General features: G+C 43.8%; 1 protein-coding gene and 1 non-coding gene across 2 annotated transcripts in view; both read left to right on the top strand.

Moving 5' to 3' along the window:
* The window catches only part of ARHGEF26 (Rho guanine nucleotide exchange factor 26), a 133,479-nt gene that overhangs the window by 58,502 nt on the left and 60,337 nt on the right, over nucleotides 1–14,640 (top strand). The window lies entirely within an intron of this gene.
* Nucleotides 12,601–12,703, top strand: LOC127483047 (U6 spliceosomal RNA). Its single transcript, XR_007909021.2, has one exon. It is a non-coding gene; the product is annotated as a U6 spliceosomal RNA (small nuclear RNA).

Below are 14,640 nucleotides of genomic sequence, written 5' to 3'. Positions count from 1 at the left end.
GTCACATCTTCAAGGTAACCTTGAAAAAAGAAAAATAAGGAATTAATAAGCCAAAACATAGAGATTTGTAAAAGAAAAGTGAACTTTTACAAAATTATATTCTCTGAAAACCATGAATTATTTACAAATTCTTGCAGATAATTTACTTTTCTGTAAAGCTAACTGCCTCTGAATCATTTATATCACTATATGTTTATAAATACATACTGTATTTATTCATATTACTAATAAATACTAATACTAGAACCGGCAAATTATTTTTTGTTTCAAAGTCTGGTTCTTGTGAGACAATTCTCAGTGGCCGAATGGGGTATTTTTAGACTCTGCCCCTTCTCCCCAACAAAGGAACGTATTAACACTCATGTTTTATTTTGTTTTTAAAAGAATTCAGTGGGTGTTTATCTTGCATGGCTATAATGAATACTATGGAAAGCATTTGGCAATGGTACTAATGTTTAATGGAAAGATACATAAAACCACTTGGAAACTGTAAAGCATTCTACAAGTTACAGTCTAGCTATCAGGTGTGATCACAGATAATCATTCTGTAGCTGAAGCTCATGCTGGTTTTGTTAGCACAGGTGCCAATATCTCAGACATTTAACAGAAACTGGAGTAGCTATTGAGAGCCTCAGAGGTCATGCACTCCTGCACAGCCTGGGTCTCCTGACCAGCAGCCCATTAGTGCTGCCTTCCCTCTCACAGGTGTACTCCCCTCCCTTCCTAGTAAATTGGAGACCATCACTGTGTGAAAGGACCACAGTGTAGCCCTCCCCTGAGTAAGTGAAAATTAAGTAGTTTCTTTAATCTTTCTTAAATTCCTGCAGCTAGCTGGGAGCCAGCTCTGCTTCTGTGATAGGCAGTGAGGATGGAGAGTATGATTGGGAGCTACTCACTGGTGGAAAGTTGACCCAGTGCAGGTGTTTATGTATATTGGCCACAGTTCAGATTAGCTTTTTCATATAGTTTCGTCTGCAACCATTAAGGCAACAGTTTTATTTTATTTATTTTTAAAGATTTATTTATTTATTTGAAAGGCAGAGTTACAGAGAGAGAGGGAGAAACAGAGAGAGAAAGAGAGAGAGAGAGAGAGAGATCTTCCAGCCACTGATTCACTCCCCAAATGGCCACAACAGCCAGAGGTGGACCAAGCTAAAGCGAGGAGCTTGGAACTCCATCCAGGTGTCTCATGCTGGTTACAGGAACCCAAGCACTTGGGCCATCAGCTGTTGCTTTCTCAGACATATTAGCTGGGAAGTGGATCAGAAGTGGAACAAGCTGGGACTTGAACTGGTACTCAGATGGGGTGCTGGCATTGCAGGTGGTAGCTTAACCTGCTGTACCACAACACCAGTTACAAGATGTCAGTTTTAAAAAGGAAAGCTAAAATATGAGGGATTCCCTGAAAGCTTTGTAAGCGATCACTTCTGGAGAAAAGGCGCAGTCATGCTGACCTATGTCAGCATCATAACAAGCAGTACGATGGCCCAGTGACGTTATTGCTTCCCAGCACTAAGGTTGGTCCAGGCCTGTGTAACATAGCTGAGAGGCCGGCTGAGAGCTAACCCAGACAAGGTGTCCATCTGTGGGCTTTTCTTATGGGGGTTCTGTGGCAAGAAGTCAGTACTTACAAGTTTGGTTTAGAATGCTGGGATCCTTTGAGGTTTCAGAGAAAGTGGGTGATGGGACAAGGGAAGTTTTTTTGGGGGGGTATGGGTGGTGCATTCTTTACAAGTAGGTTAAAACAGGAAAAAGTGGGGTGATGGAATACCATAGAGAGCCCTTTGCAGAATATGTGTGCTTTAGGGCCAGGGTTTGGGGACAGAAGTAAAAGGAAAGGATTCATGTATAAAACGTAGCGCAGGGGCCAGCACTGTGGCGCAGCACATTAAAGCCCTGGCCTTAAGCACCGGCATCCCATATGGGCACCAGTTCTAGTCCTGGCCACTCCTCTTCTGATCCAGCTCTCTACTATGGCCTGGGATAGCAGTAGAAGATGGCCCAAGTCCTTGGGCCCCTGTACCCTCGTGGGAGACCCAGAAGAAGCTTCTGGCTCCTGGCTCCTGGCTTCAGATGGGCGCATCTCTGGCTGTTACAGCCATCCGGGGAGTGAACCAGTGCATGGAAGACCTCTCTCTGTGTGTCTACCTCTCTCTGTAACTCTATCTTTCAAATAAATAAAATAAATCTTTTAAAAAAAAAAAGTAGCATAGGGACCAGCATTGGGGCTACCTGCATTACTGGCATCCCATATGGATGCCAGTTCAAGTCCTGACTGCTCCACTTCCTATCCAGCTCCCTGATAATGGCCTGGGAAGAGCAGGAAGATGGCCCAAGTGCCTGGGACCCTGTCATCCAAGTGGAAGACCTGGAAGAATCTCTGGGCTCCTGGGTTTGGTCTGGCCCAGTCCTGGCTGTTGTGTCCAGTGGAAAAATTTCTCTCTCTCCTTCTCTCTCTGTAACTCTGCCTTTCAAATAAATAAAATAAATCTTAAAAAAAAAAAAAAACAAACACCAATCAATGCTAGGTTAGATTTTGTATTTTATGAAAAAGAGATTTTCCACTCTTTAAGTAACACTCTGACCTCAGAATCAGCCCTTAAGGCTTCCTGGTCTGGCTGAAAAGCCCATGAGAGCATTTCAGGCATGGAAAGCCAAGACATTGTGGCAAAAAAAAAAAAAAATATAATAAAAAAAATAAATTCTACATAAAGGATCTCTGTGAGAACCCAGTGGAAAGAAGTGGCCCTCAAAGAAGGATGTACTTTTCTCTAAAGAGTGGAACTTGCACCTTGCTTATGGCTTTGTCCAAATACTGATGGAGTTTGTGGACTCAAATGGTTTCCATAGCCTAGGCAGCTCATGTCAAGAGCCTTGGGTGGTCACTGACATCATACATAAGAGTGTTAATTGTTAAATTAACAACAGGAGTTACTGTGCACTAACACCCCATGTAGGACCTCTGTCCTCAATGAGTTGTATTATGAGAGTTAACTGTAAAATTAGTTCTCAAAGTTTGTGTGTGTGCACACACACACACGAACTCTATACTTAGTATAGAGTTGGTCTTCTGTATACAAAGCTAACTGAAAATTAATCTTAATGGAGAATGGGACTGGCAAGGGGAGAGGGAGGAGGAGTGGTGGGAGTGTAGGTGGGAGGGCAGGTATGGTGGGAAGAATAACTATATTCCTAAAGTTGTACTTATGAAATTTGTATTCCTTAAAAAATAAATTTTTAAAAATGCTTTTAAAAAAGAAAAAGATATTTGCCGAATGTTTTGACCCTTCCGTTGGGCTGTTCTGACAACCTCATGAGAGGATGTAAAAAGAAATATTTCCTAGAGATCATTCCTACCAACTAGTATATTTTATATGGTGCTTAAAAGGATGACACTAGGCAGTGAGCAGGGCTGGCTTTGGTGGGAACATTGTGTCTCTGATTCCCTGCTGTGACTGCAAGGACTTTGGCTAAATTCCCTGTCACTGACCCTGCAAAGATGCTTAACATTCCCACATTGCTCAGCCTCTTGGATCTGTGGAGGGGTTTCCGATGGTGCTCTGGGGGTCCTGGAATTCCCTGAAGGCACTGTAGGTCAGCCAATTTGGGTGTCAGGGAAGCCAGACTACCGGCAAGCTCTGGGCCTCCTGACCCTGCCTCGAGCAACACAGCTCTCCTCCATTGTTTAATTCTTGGGATTTTTCGTAAGAGTCACTGGGAAAGACTTGAAACCCAAAGAGAATCTGCTGTACCAGAAAGCAGGAAAGAGAGCACTTCATATACAACAAACAGTTGAGAGCAGCTGCCCGTGTCCCTGGCTGCTGCCCTCTTATTAAAAGGGCTTTAGTGAGATAATAATTCTCATACCACACAAAGAACCCATTGAAACTGTATAGTTGAGTGGTTTATAGTATACTTATAGATTGTGCAGCCCTCATAAGTGTATGTTCTTATCAGCTCACAAGTAAGTGTTGTACCCCTTGCCTCCTGCTCCCCATTTAACCTCGTTTCCTCAGCTCTAGGCAACCACCCATCTACTTTCTGTTTTTCTTGATCTGACTGCATGCTATGTTTCACATTAGTCATTCGCACTGTTGTATTTTATGACAAGCTTCCGTCACTTAACATGATGTCTGCAAGGTCTACCCAAGGTGTAACGTGTCACTATTTTATTCATTTTTATTGCTGAACAGTATTCCATGTATAGAGAGTCCACCTGTTTCTCTTTTTTGCTATTGTAGATTACCCTGCTGTGAACATTTGTGTGCCAGCTTTTCTGTTTAGGTTTTCATTTCTCTTGGGTTGTACTTAGGAGTGGAGTTGCTGGGTCACATTAAACTGTGCCTAGTGCTTTGGATAATGGCAGTGGGTAGCATCTGAAGTGGATGAGATGTGCAGACCCATGATCACCTTGTCTCCTTCCTCGCACCTCAGTGCATTCTTGCCCTGCCCTTCCTCCTACCTTTCACCCTGCTAGCTCCAGGGTTATCTCCCTGAAATACAGAAACTACCATGGTTCTCTGTTACATAAGAAAATAGTGGAAAATACTGGACACGGCACTCTTGACATCTATAGTCTTGACCCATCTTCCAATCACTTCCCAGCTTTTTGCATATGATTTAGTAGGAGGTGTTTTGCTCTACCTGCCAGTGGTTCTTAAGCTGTAGGGAGAGTTCGTTTCCTTGCCTGTTCAGCTTCCACAGATCACCTGCATTCTTTGACTTGGGACCCTTCCTGCTCTCTTCAAAGCTGGGTACCTGGCATCTTCTCTGCTCTGGCTCTGATCCTCCTGCCCTTTACCAATCAGTTCATGTGTTCCCAGAGCCTGGATATCTTTGGAGGCCATGATTTAGCTTGCCACAGGGGGTTCTAAAAATAAACGTGGTCCACTTTGTGTGCTTGCCAAGCCTGGCTGCGCCTTGCCTGCCTTCGGGCCTCTTAATTAAGACAGGACTTCTTCACAGGGATTAGGAGCCCAAGGCCCTGAATGTCTAAGGAAATGTCCTGCTTCTTCTAGGGGGCAGAGCATTGTTAGTTTCCCTGTTTGCTTCCTCATGTATGACTCCCTGAGGAGGTAGCAACACACAGAACCTAAAAAACAAGCTCCAGCTGGATCCTCCTCTAATTTTGTTATTATGGCACCTGTTAAATGTTTACAAGTGGATAGATACGTTTGTGATTTTTGAGTGGATCTGGTGTTTGGCCAGATGATATTGCACTTGTTCACCCAGACTTAATTGATGGACATACAGGACCTGGGCTTGCCATGCTTGGACTCAGTGCTCAGGAAGAGGAAGAAAGCCTGCTAGCACTGTTTGAAAGGCATGTGAACCCTGTGAATTCATATAAGAGGGAAAGGCATTTGATTATGCTTCACATGACAATCATTGTGAATGAGCGTGCACCATGTACCAGACCATGTTTTAAACACTTAACACGTTTTTTTTTTTTTAGATTTATTTATTTATTTTATTTGAAAGAGTTACAGAGAGGGAGAAGGAGAGGCAGATGGAGAGAGAGAGGTCTTTCATCCACTGGTTCTCTCCCCAGTTAGCCGCAACTGCTGGAGCTGCGCCAATCCAGAGCCAGGAGCTTCCTCTGAGTTTTCGCCATCTTCCACTGCTTTCCCAGGCATTAGCAGAGAGCTGGATTAGAAGTGGAGCAGCCGGGACTAGAATTGGTGCTATATGGGATGCTGGCACTGCAGGCGGCGGCTTTACCTGCTACGCCACAGCACCGGCCCCACTTACCACGTTTTAATTCATTTATTCATCATGAGAATATCCTGAGGTCATACCATTACTTGTCCCATTTTGCAAATGAGGAAATAGAGACATGGAGATGTTAAATGAGCTGCCCAAGGTTCCATGGCTGGTAAAAGAGAGGCCTGGGTTTTGAACCCAGGAGGTCTGACTCCAGAGCAGTACCCTGGTTACATTCTCCAAAGGTATGATACCCAGGGGGCACAATTGGCCTTGTAATAGTGTGGTAAACTGTGAGATGGCATCATGATAACATCTACTCAAGAGGTGAGAAACCCATCTCACTGGTATTGAAGGAAAAGGAAAGCATAAAAGTGGGAGAGAGGGCAGGCAGGAGAGCCTGGGTGGAAAGCGTTGGAGGAGGCAATTCAGAGGCTGCTGTGTCATACTGTCTCCTCTCCCTCACTGCATCTCTCTTCTTCCTGGTGCGTCTCCCTCCTCACTTGGTTGCCAGTGGTCTTTCTTGAGCTGATTGATCTCTGTCTACTGCTGGGCTCAGTGAAGATCCACTCTTCTCCACTCCTTTGTTAGATTTGTTTTAGTAATTGAAGAAATAGAAATGTATGATGATTCTCACATCCACTTCAAATCAGGACAGGAACCCTACAGATCCTGTTCTTTGGATGCTTGGCTCACAGGTGCGGTTCTGAGAACTGCCTAAGAGGATGCTATTTTCAAAGCCTTTGATAAAAATAAAGGTGAAGGGGCACCCTGGAGCCAGCTACTCCGTAAGCTGGAGCAGGTTTGAAAATGTGAGAAAAGACATGAAATTATATTGCCCTCCTGCAGACCAGCACCTTTTTTCTTAGAATATTATGGCTTAGGAAACTGAATTCTAGAATTTCTGAAAATTCTGTGTCCCTGTTCCATTTTGAAAAAATGAAACTGATGAGAGCCATAGAAAGCATCTCTCTGTCTTAGGAAGATAACTTTTAGGGTGTATGTAAAGAAAAGCTGAGTGAGCCATGATCTGGAACTCCCTTTAAATGTTATTTTTACTTGTTTACTGAATCTTGATTTGAAAAGTCATAGATGTTCCCTAAAAATGGTTCTGAAAATAGGGCCTGAAGAAACACATGTTCCTTCCTATCCTGATTTTTATCCTGGAATTACCAATGCACAATAAGAAAAGGGGCCTTGGCATGAAAAGGCTGTTTTATTTGACTTTATCCCAATATTCTGTAAATTCATTCTTGGTGCCATTTCCAAGCACCAAATAAGAATCCATATTTCTCCAGCTTGTTTGTTTATCCTTCATACCTTATACCCAGACTGCCTCCTTAGAAGGCTCCAGGCAGCTTCCAATAACAGACACGTACACAGTGAGGCTGTTCACGTGGAGAACAGAAGACAAGACCAAAGCAGAGATGAGAGGAGCCTGCATGCCTAGGGCTTCTGGTCCAGCCTCTGAGTTAGCATTAAACACAGGGCCGCCCTTCCCAGCAGCCACAGTGGAAGGGTCACTGGATTGCTTAGGCAGCCTTCATCGACTAAGAGGAAACAGTGCCTCAGAAGTCGTAAACCTTTTCTAGGTTTTGTGCTTTCAAAGAATTTGGCCAGGCGAAGGATTAGCTAAACCCTTCTTGAGGGTATAAGCTCTCATCTTGATGCTGTGTAAGCAGCGTAAACATCCACAGTGAGAGTTGCCAGCCCAGTGCCTATAGCTGAGAGCGCTGCCTTTCCGCACAGCCATTCAGTGCTGCCTCCCTGCAGCCCACCGCCATCAGGAGGGCCCTGTCATTTAATGCGGCTCTTCAGCCATGCCTGGGAGACACTTGCTTTGTATTAACACTCATGGTTCCTCTCTATGACAGGTGACACTTTACAGCAGAGTAAGGAGGCATACAGGTAACTAGAAGTGACCCAGCCAATACAGGGGTTGAGTGCTACTTCTTTGGTGGGCCCTTGGTATCCAGGAGTGAACCAGGCATGCTTGGTCTCAGTCTTCATGGTCAAAGATAAAATTGGAGGGAGGGAATCCCATTAGATATGAATGAAATAAACACAATAAAACCTGTAAAACCATCCGTGATATCCCAGGGCTTCCCAGGCCCATGCAGACCCAGACTTTCTTCTATGGACATTTGGAAAAGAGTGCTGGTGTATGGTATCTGTCATTCTTTAGAAGCTGATGCTCATTTCTTGGAGAAATTGCAATCTAAAACAATACATGTGGAACAAAAGAGTAAAGTGTGTGAAAGTTTACCATGGGGCCAGAGCCTTCCCCTCCACTTTGTGACAGAGGTTCTGATGATAAATACTTCAAATTCATGGTATTAAGCCAATATGCAGTCTGCTGGTAAGCTTCAAAGTCATTTTTATACCGTTCTCCTCTGTATGGCTCTGTGTACATTCCTTCTAGCAAGTCCATTATCAGTGAGGGGAAGGATGAGGGAAGGCAGAGGCTTGCCTAGTGCCAAGGAGTCTCCAGGGACAGGTAGGTCTGTAGTCTCTCCTCGCCCCTCACTTCCCTGGCCCCCAGCTCCACCTCCCTAGCACTTCCCTTCCTGGGGTTGCTTTGTGCCTTGAACGGAGGTGCCTGTGTGCAGCTGGACTTAAACATACACAGGCTCTGGAGTGTGTGGGATTAAGGATAAGAGCACCCTTTGATTCACACTCATGGAAATCACCTTCACTTATCTCTTTTACTTCAGTCTCTTCTGCCCCATGTCCAGGCTGATCTTATACCTTTTCCAGGATGGTAAGAACTTTTAAGTAAACTTATCATAGAGAGTTTAAGGCATAAGGAAGAGCTGTCACGTGGGAAGAAAGAGCTACCAGATATTTTGGCTTAGAACTTTTTCCCTTGCATTCCAAACTGCTTTGAATTTCAGCCTTTACCCTTTTTTTTTTTTTTTTTTTTTTTTTTGACAGGCAGAGTGGACAGTGAGAGAGAGAGACAGAGAGAAAGGTCTTCCTTTGCCATTGGTTCACCCTCCAATGGCCGCCACGGCTGGCGCGCTGCGGCCGGCACACCGCGCTGATCCGATGGCACGAGCCAGGTACTTCTCCTGGTCTCCCATGGGGTGCAGGGCCCAAGCACTTGGGCCATCCTCCACTGCACTCCTGGGCCACAGCAGAGAGCTGGCCTGGAAGAGGGGCAACCGGGACAGAATCCGGCGTCCGGATTGGGACTAGAACCCAGTGTGCCGGTGCCGCAAGGCGGAGGATTAGCCTAGTGAGCCGCAGTGCCGGCAGCCTTTATCCTCTTATTATCAATGCAGAGATAAAGTTTCAGAGGAAAAAGCTAAAAATGGAAGGTGAGGAGATGTATAGTCTATTGAGAAGGAAATGTCTTGAGATCTTTTCTAGATCCCTGATGCAGAATATTTTGATTGCAACAATAGCCTTATTTATTTAATTTTTGTCAAATAAACACATTTTGAATCAATTAGCCTGGTGAAGGATTCATAGGAGAACTTCATTTTGTTCATCATCAATTTTGGTAGATTGAGAATGGCTGCACAGAGTGCAAATTCTGCATGCTGGCAGAGTGCCACAGTTGTTTATTGATGCCTACCATGGACTGATGTGGTACCCCTGCTGGGTTTACTATCCATGAGCCACAGAAGTGGCTAACAGAAGTGGATGCTGATCTTCAGTGTCAATGTGACCACCAAAACAAACAGGCCCCAAGTCTCACTTAGCCACAGCAGAATGCAAATTCATTTTGGTAGAGTACAGAATGTTCTCTCGGTGCTCTGTTAAGAAAATATTTCCAGCAGCACATACTTTGCTGCCACTTATCTGGAATATTTCTTTGTCTCGCGGAGATATTTTATTATATAACAGGAACTTAGACTTGTGAAACCTGCCTGGTATGTTGCATGTCTCCAGCCTAAGTGAATATGACCCTCTCTGGAGGAATATTGCAGCCACTTAGGTTGACAGACGGCTCATTCAAGTGAGGAGGAAGTCCAGGAGTGGTTTGAGTTGGCTGTAGGGAGATGGCTGTTAATGAAGGAAGAGTGCTTTGAAAGGCTGCCATGCTGAGCAGGGCACAGGACAGCACTGATAGAACCGGAGTGCTGCTCTTTGTGTTTCCAGAGCTAGAATACTAAATGCTGAGCTTCTTAGCTTTACTGGAATTTTCTCTGAATTGAGACTGGTCTAGCACATTTTTCAAAAAGTGCAGCAGGTGTTGAAGAAACTGGCTGGACTGGGTCTCTTGTTCCTGACCCTGCCTGCCAGGAATGTAAAAGCCTGTGCTGGAAGTTCTGTCTTCATTGGTGGCCCTCACTGTACTGAGCACAACTCTGGAAACTCGTCTTATGGTCAACAAATACATATTGGTTTGATTTACTAGTGAGAAAAGCAAGGTAGAGGCTGACCGATTTGTAGGTGTTACATTCCTGGTAAAATAACAATAGGACAGAATTTCTTGAACAGATTATACCTTTAAAACTTTCCATTTAAAAGAACAAATTTGATATAATCATCCATGTGTTCATTTGCCAATTATTTGCTTGTCTCCTTTCAAGCATTATGTTCAAGCATTATGGCCAGGTCCTGGGTATAGAGTGGTAACACCATAGGCATGGCTCCTGTCCTTGAACCTTGCTAAGAGACAGCAGTCAACATCAATCATGAAATAATTAGTTGCACTCATAGTAGGTCCATTAAAGGAACAATGAAGGGGTTTGCAGAGACTTAAAACAAAGGAAACAAGGGAGCCGGTAGGGTCAGAGAAAGCTCCCTGGAGGTGGTGAAATTTAATCTGAAGTTTAAACACTGGTTGGGGTCCATTAGGAAAAGAGGAGAGCAGCAGGAAGGGCACAAGGAGTCCCAAAATGGATCACTTCAAGAGAGGGTTTTCACAGAGCACTGCAAACGCAGTGTGGGACTGTGCTAAGTGGACATGGACCAGAGCATGTGGCAGGCTATGCGCCTCTTGCATACTTTCCTAGAGGCTGCAGCTGGTGTGGTTGCTGATTGTTCTGTTGTTCTGCACATCTTGACCTGGAATAAATCTCCTGTGAAGGTCTTCACAGTTTGTGTAGTTTACTTGCTGAGATGATTTAACAGGTGGTCTTCTTAGAAAGCAACATATTTCTCTTAGTTCCTGCTGTGGTTCTTCTTGCTGGATGTCCATTTATTGAGGGCTGCCCAGCAGTAATAGCAAAAGCAGCTTGCACCTGAACAGAAATAGCAGGTGTAGTGATAAGGAGTGCCAGTTCTGGCACAGGTGAGTTGACTTAAGTATTCTTAGCTTTGATTTTCTTATCTGTAAAATGGGTGCAATGGGCATCTCATAAAGCAGGCTTGAGAATTAAATGAAATGAGGTAGTATGTAGGAAGCATGTAGCACTAGACCTGGCCCAGTGAATGGTGTTCATGGTTATCAGTTGTTTGTACCTTGGCATCCACCATAGCCCGTTGCTCAGTGCTGCACACACAAAAGAGATTTTGTTGGTTGACTGATTAAATCAGATGTATGGTTTGTGTTTGAGAAATTTAAATATCCTCTGTAGATTGATGAGCTTACTGGACAGACTTCCCAAAAGCTATCAGAAATGCCCACATCTGATAGGCCAGTTACATTCCTGGCTGAATTTTAAGAAGGCTGTCAATAATTATATGGGGGTCTTTGATTCATTTGTAAGTCTTTTCTATTACACAAAGGCAAAGGAGAAGCTAGCAAAGCAGAGAAGCATCTTAGAAGCAGCTAGCTACCTCACTGTCGATTTTGTTTTACCTTCAAAAATGGAATGCCACATTTAAGTTGCTAAGCAGCTACGAAAGCCTCTAGAATGTGTAATGCCTTCAGCTCTAGGAGATGGTAGAGGAAAGGTTACTACATGCAAACTCTGCATCAGGTTCTTCTTTCAAATAGGACAACTTTAGTTGAATCATCTTGAAGTCCCACCCCCCAGAGCTGGCCTCCCAGGGGACTGACTCTGTCCTAGCTGGTCACAGTGCTCAGTGTGCAGCTGGTCACGTGGCCAGGCTGCGCTTATTCGAAGGATGGATGTGATTACACTGCTGATGGGGTGTAAACACTCAATGGGGTTACCTTGGTTTTCTGGTTTAGGAAGGAAGTGTCTCTTTGCAACCTTTTCTGGCCTTCAGGAGGTCTCAAAGTACAGACTTTAGGAAGGAGACAAATTTTGGAAGGGAAATAGAGGGAGAGAGGAAAGGAGAGGAAGAGAAGGAGGGTGGGTGGGGATAGAAAGAAGAAGGAAAATGAAAGAGGGAGAAAGAAAGGAGAAGGAGAAGAAAGGTTTTGTGGCATGACTGGTCATAAAGCATGATCATCTTGGTAGTGCTACAAAGAGGAAATAATGAACCCATTGTTCCAGAAGCAGATTTGTAGAGCTGAAATACATATTTCCATTAAAAAGTTTTCCACCAAACTATTGCATAAACTCATTCAAATTTCATCCAGGAAACCAGCATGCTTTTACTTTTGCTTCAGATTTGATTTGAATCATCAGCGTACTTGGTTCCTAAAATAATAACTCATTCTTCTGAAATACTTTCTTGGTCTTTTTGAAGCTCTGCTCGTTTAGTGAAGTATACAAATTTGCCAAAATACTCAATAGTTAATGTAACATAGAAAGCTGTAAATTATGTCTTAATTATGCAGTGTCAAAATTAAAGATAGGTGACTTTATGTATGTTATAGTAAAGTAGCACAAATGGATGGATTCATTAGTACTTTGCTTTTAATCTTCTACTTTGGCAAACCTTCTATGGTGATAAATGAAATTTTCCCTTTCATTGGAAAAAGCCAAGTTATTGTTGTTTTTGGTTATGTAGTTGCATTCTTTCAGGCTGTTAGCAGTTAGCTAAAGACAAGAAACAGTAAGAGATATGTGCCTCAAGATACTTATTTCTGTGCTCACCTTGGCAGCACATATATTAAAATGGAACAATGCAGAGATTAGCATGGCCCCTGTACAAGGGTGACATGCAAATTTGTGAAGCATTCCATATTTTTTAAAAGAGACAGATTTATTGCATAGAATCATGTGATAATGACCTAATGGATGTTTTTTAAATTTTTTCTTTGAATACTTCCTTAAGATTTGTAATATGAAGCAGGCATATTTTGCATTTATATGAAAACCAGTTAACTCTGTACTCATGCTGACTTTATTTGTGTAATACATGGAATTCCAGTTCCTCTGAATTCTCACAGATGTGTATTTTCAGCTTCCATTAGACATCTCCAAGGCAAAAGTAAGCTGTTTCTTCCTTCCTGCGTCTCCTTCTTGCTCTGAAATCCTTGTCATCAGTAATGGTTTAATAACACATCTGTTGCCTGGGTGGAAACCTTGACCCAAAAGCCCAGCATCTGCCTTGACCTTGTACCTAGTGAGTTTCTTGAGTTTATTAATTTTAATCTCTATATTGTTATCCTAACCTGTGTCCTGCCTTGTTGATTTCCCTCTGCCAGGCTTTTATTGCCACTTGCCTGGATTAGTCATGTGACTGGCCTACTTGTTGTCTGCCTCCCCCACTTGGCAATCCATCCTTCCTCTGTCCTGATCAATTGGTTTCCACACATTTGGTGGTTTTTCACTGCTACACATTAAGCCCAAATGCCCCAACATATAGTAAGACCCTTGCAATCTAGCTGTAACCTGCTTTCCAGTTTTTGTTGTCTCACCCTTCTCTTCCTGCAACCTCACTAAACTACCAGGTTTTCTGGACAAGAGCCACATTTGTGTTCATGTTGGTTCTTTGGCCTACATCACATGGTGCTCTGCTGATGGCCTTGAGAATCCAGCTCACGTGTAACCTCCCCTTGTTCGTCAAACCTTCTGGAGTTGTCATTACCCACCTCTTCAATTATTTTTACTTAGCAAACTGCTGGAACTGTAGATGTGAGGTTTTTCTCACCGAACAGCTCGCCAACTCTACAGATAGCAACTCAGTTTCCTCCAATTCAGTTCAATTGTGACACTAACTGCCGGGATTCAGCATCAGACTCCAAAAGTCTTGAGGGCTCAGTCTTACAAGACTGCCCCATTTCAGATGCTGATTTCAGGTTTTAGGGCCCCAGGTTACCCATGCCTCTGTCTTCATTGGCTGTGAAGTCAGAGTTTCCACAGTCCACCCTTTTCAAGCTCACAGGTTCTGCTAGAATAGCTCACAGAGTACTATTACTGGTTTATTACAAAGGATACAACTTAGGAACAGGCAAATGTAAGAGATGCATAAGTCAAACTAGGTGGTGAGGGTAGCCGTACTAGCCTTGGGCCATTTTTCTCCCAGCATCTTAATATTCACCAGCCCCCACTGAGCCCCATAGTTAAGAGGTTTCATTGAAGGGCAGGATTTAGTGAAGCGCTGGTTCTTGAAGACTGAGCTCAATGGCCATCCCTTTTCCCTCCCTGGAGATGGGGTTTGGGAGCTGAAAAATCCAACTCTGTAATCATGGCCTGGTGTTTCTGCTGACCTGCCCTCATGTTGAATCTCCCAGGAGCTCCCAGTCACCATCTCCATAGCCCTATCACTCTGGAGATTCCACGGGTTTAGGAGCTGTGCTCCAAAAACCAGGAATGAAGACCAAATACTTGGTTTTCACTACACCACACCCCTCTTACAGATGCTGTATTGTAATTGGCCCCATGCCTCCCATTGATCACTCAGCTGATCACTCAACTGTGAGTAGGGAGAGGGGAAGGATCATTTCCTGATCAACTTCCATTTAGTGAATTAATAGCCTCTCTTTGGCAGTTAACTCAGCATCTCCTACTGGTTCTTGGTATTATGCTTTTATTTCTAAATGTTCTTTTTTTTTTTTTTTTTTTTTTTTTTTTTTGACAGGCAGAGTGGACAGTGAGAGAGAGAGACAGAGAGAAAGGTCTTCCTTTGCCGTTGGTTCACCCTCCAATGGCCGCCGCTGCAGCCGGCGCACCGCGCTGATCC

This window comes from Oryctolagus cuniculus, chromosome 4 (assembly GCF_964237555.1).
Source record: "Oryctolagus cuniculus chromosome 4, mOryCun1.1, whole genome shotgun sequence".
Lineage (NCBI taxonomy): Eukaryota > Metazoa > Chordata > Mammalia > Lagomorpha > Leporidae > Oryctolagus > Oryctolagus cuniculus.
The sequence above is the reverse complement of the archived record's forward strand: the minus strand, read 5'-3'. Positions and strand labels throughout refer to the sequence as shown.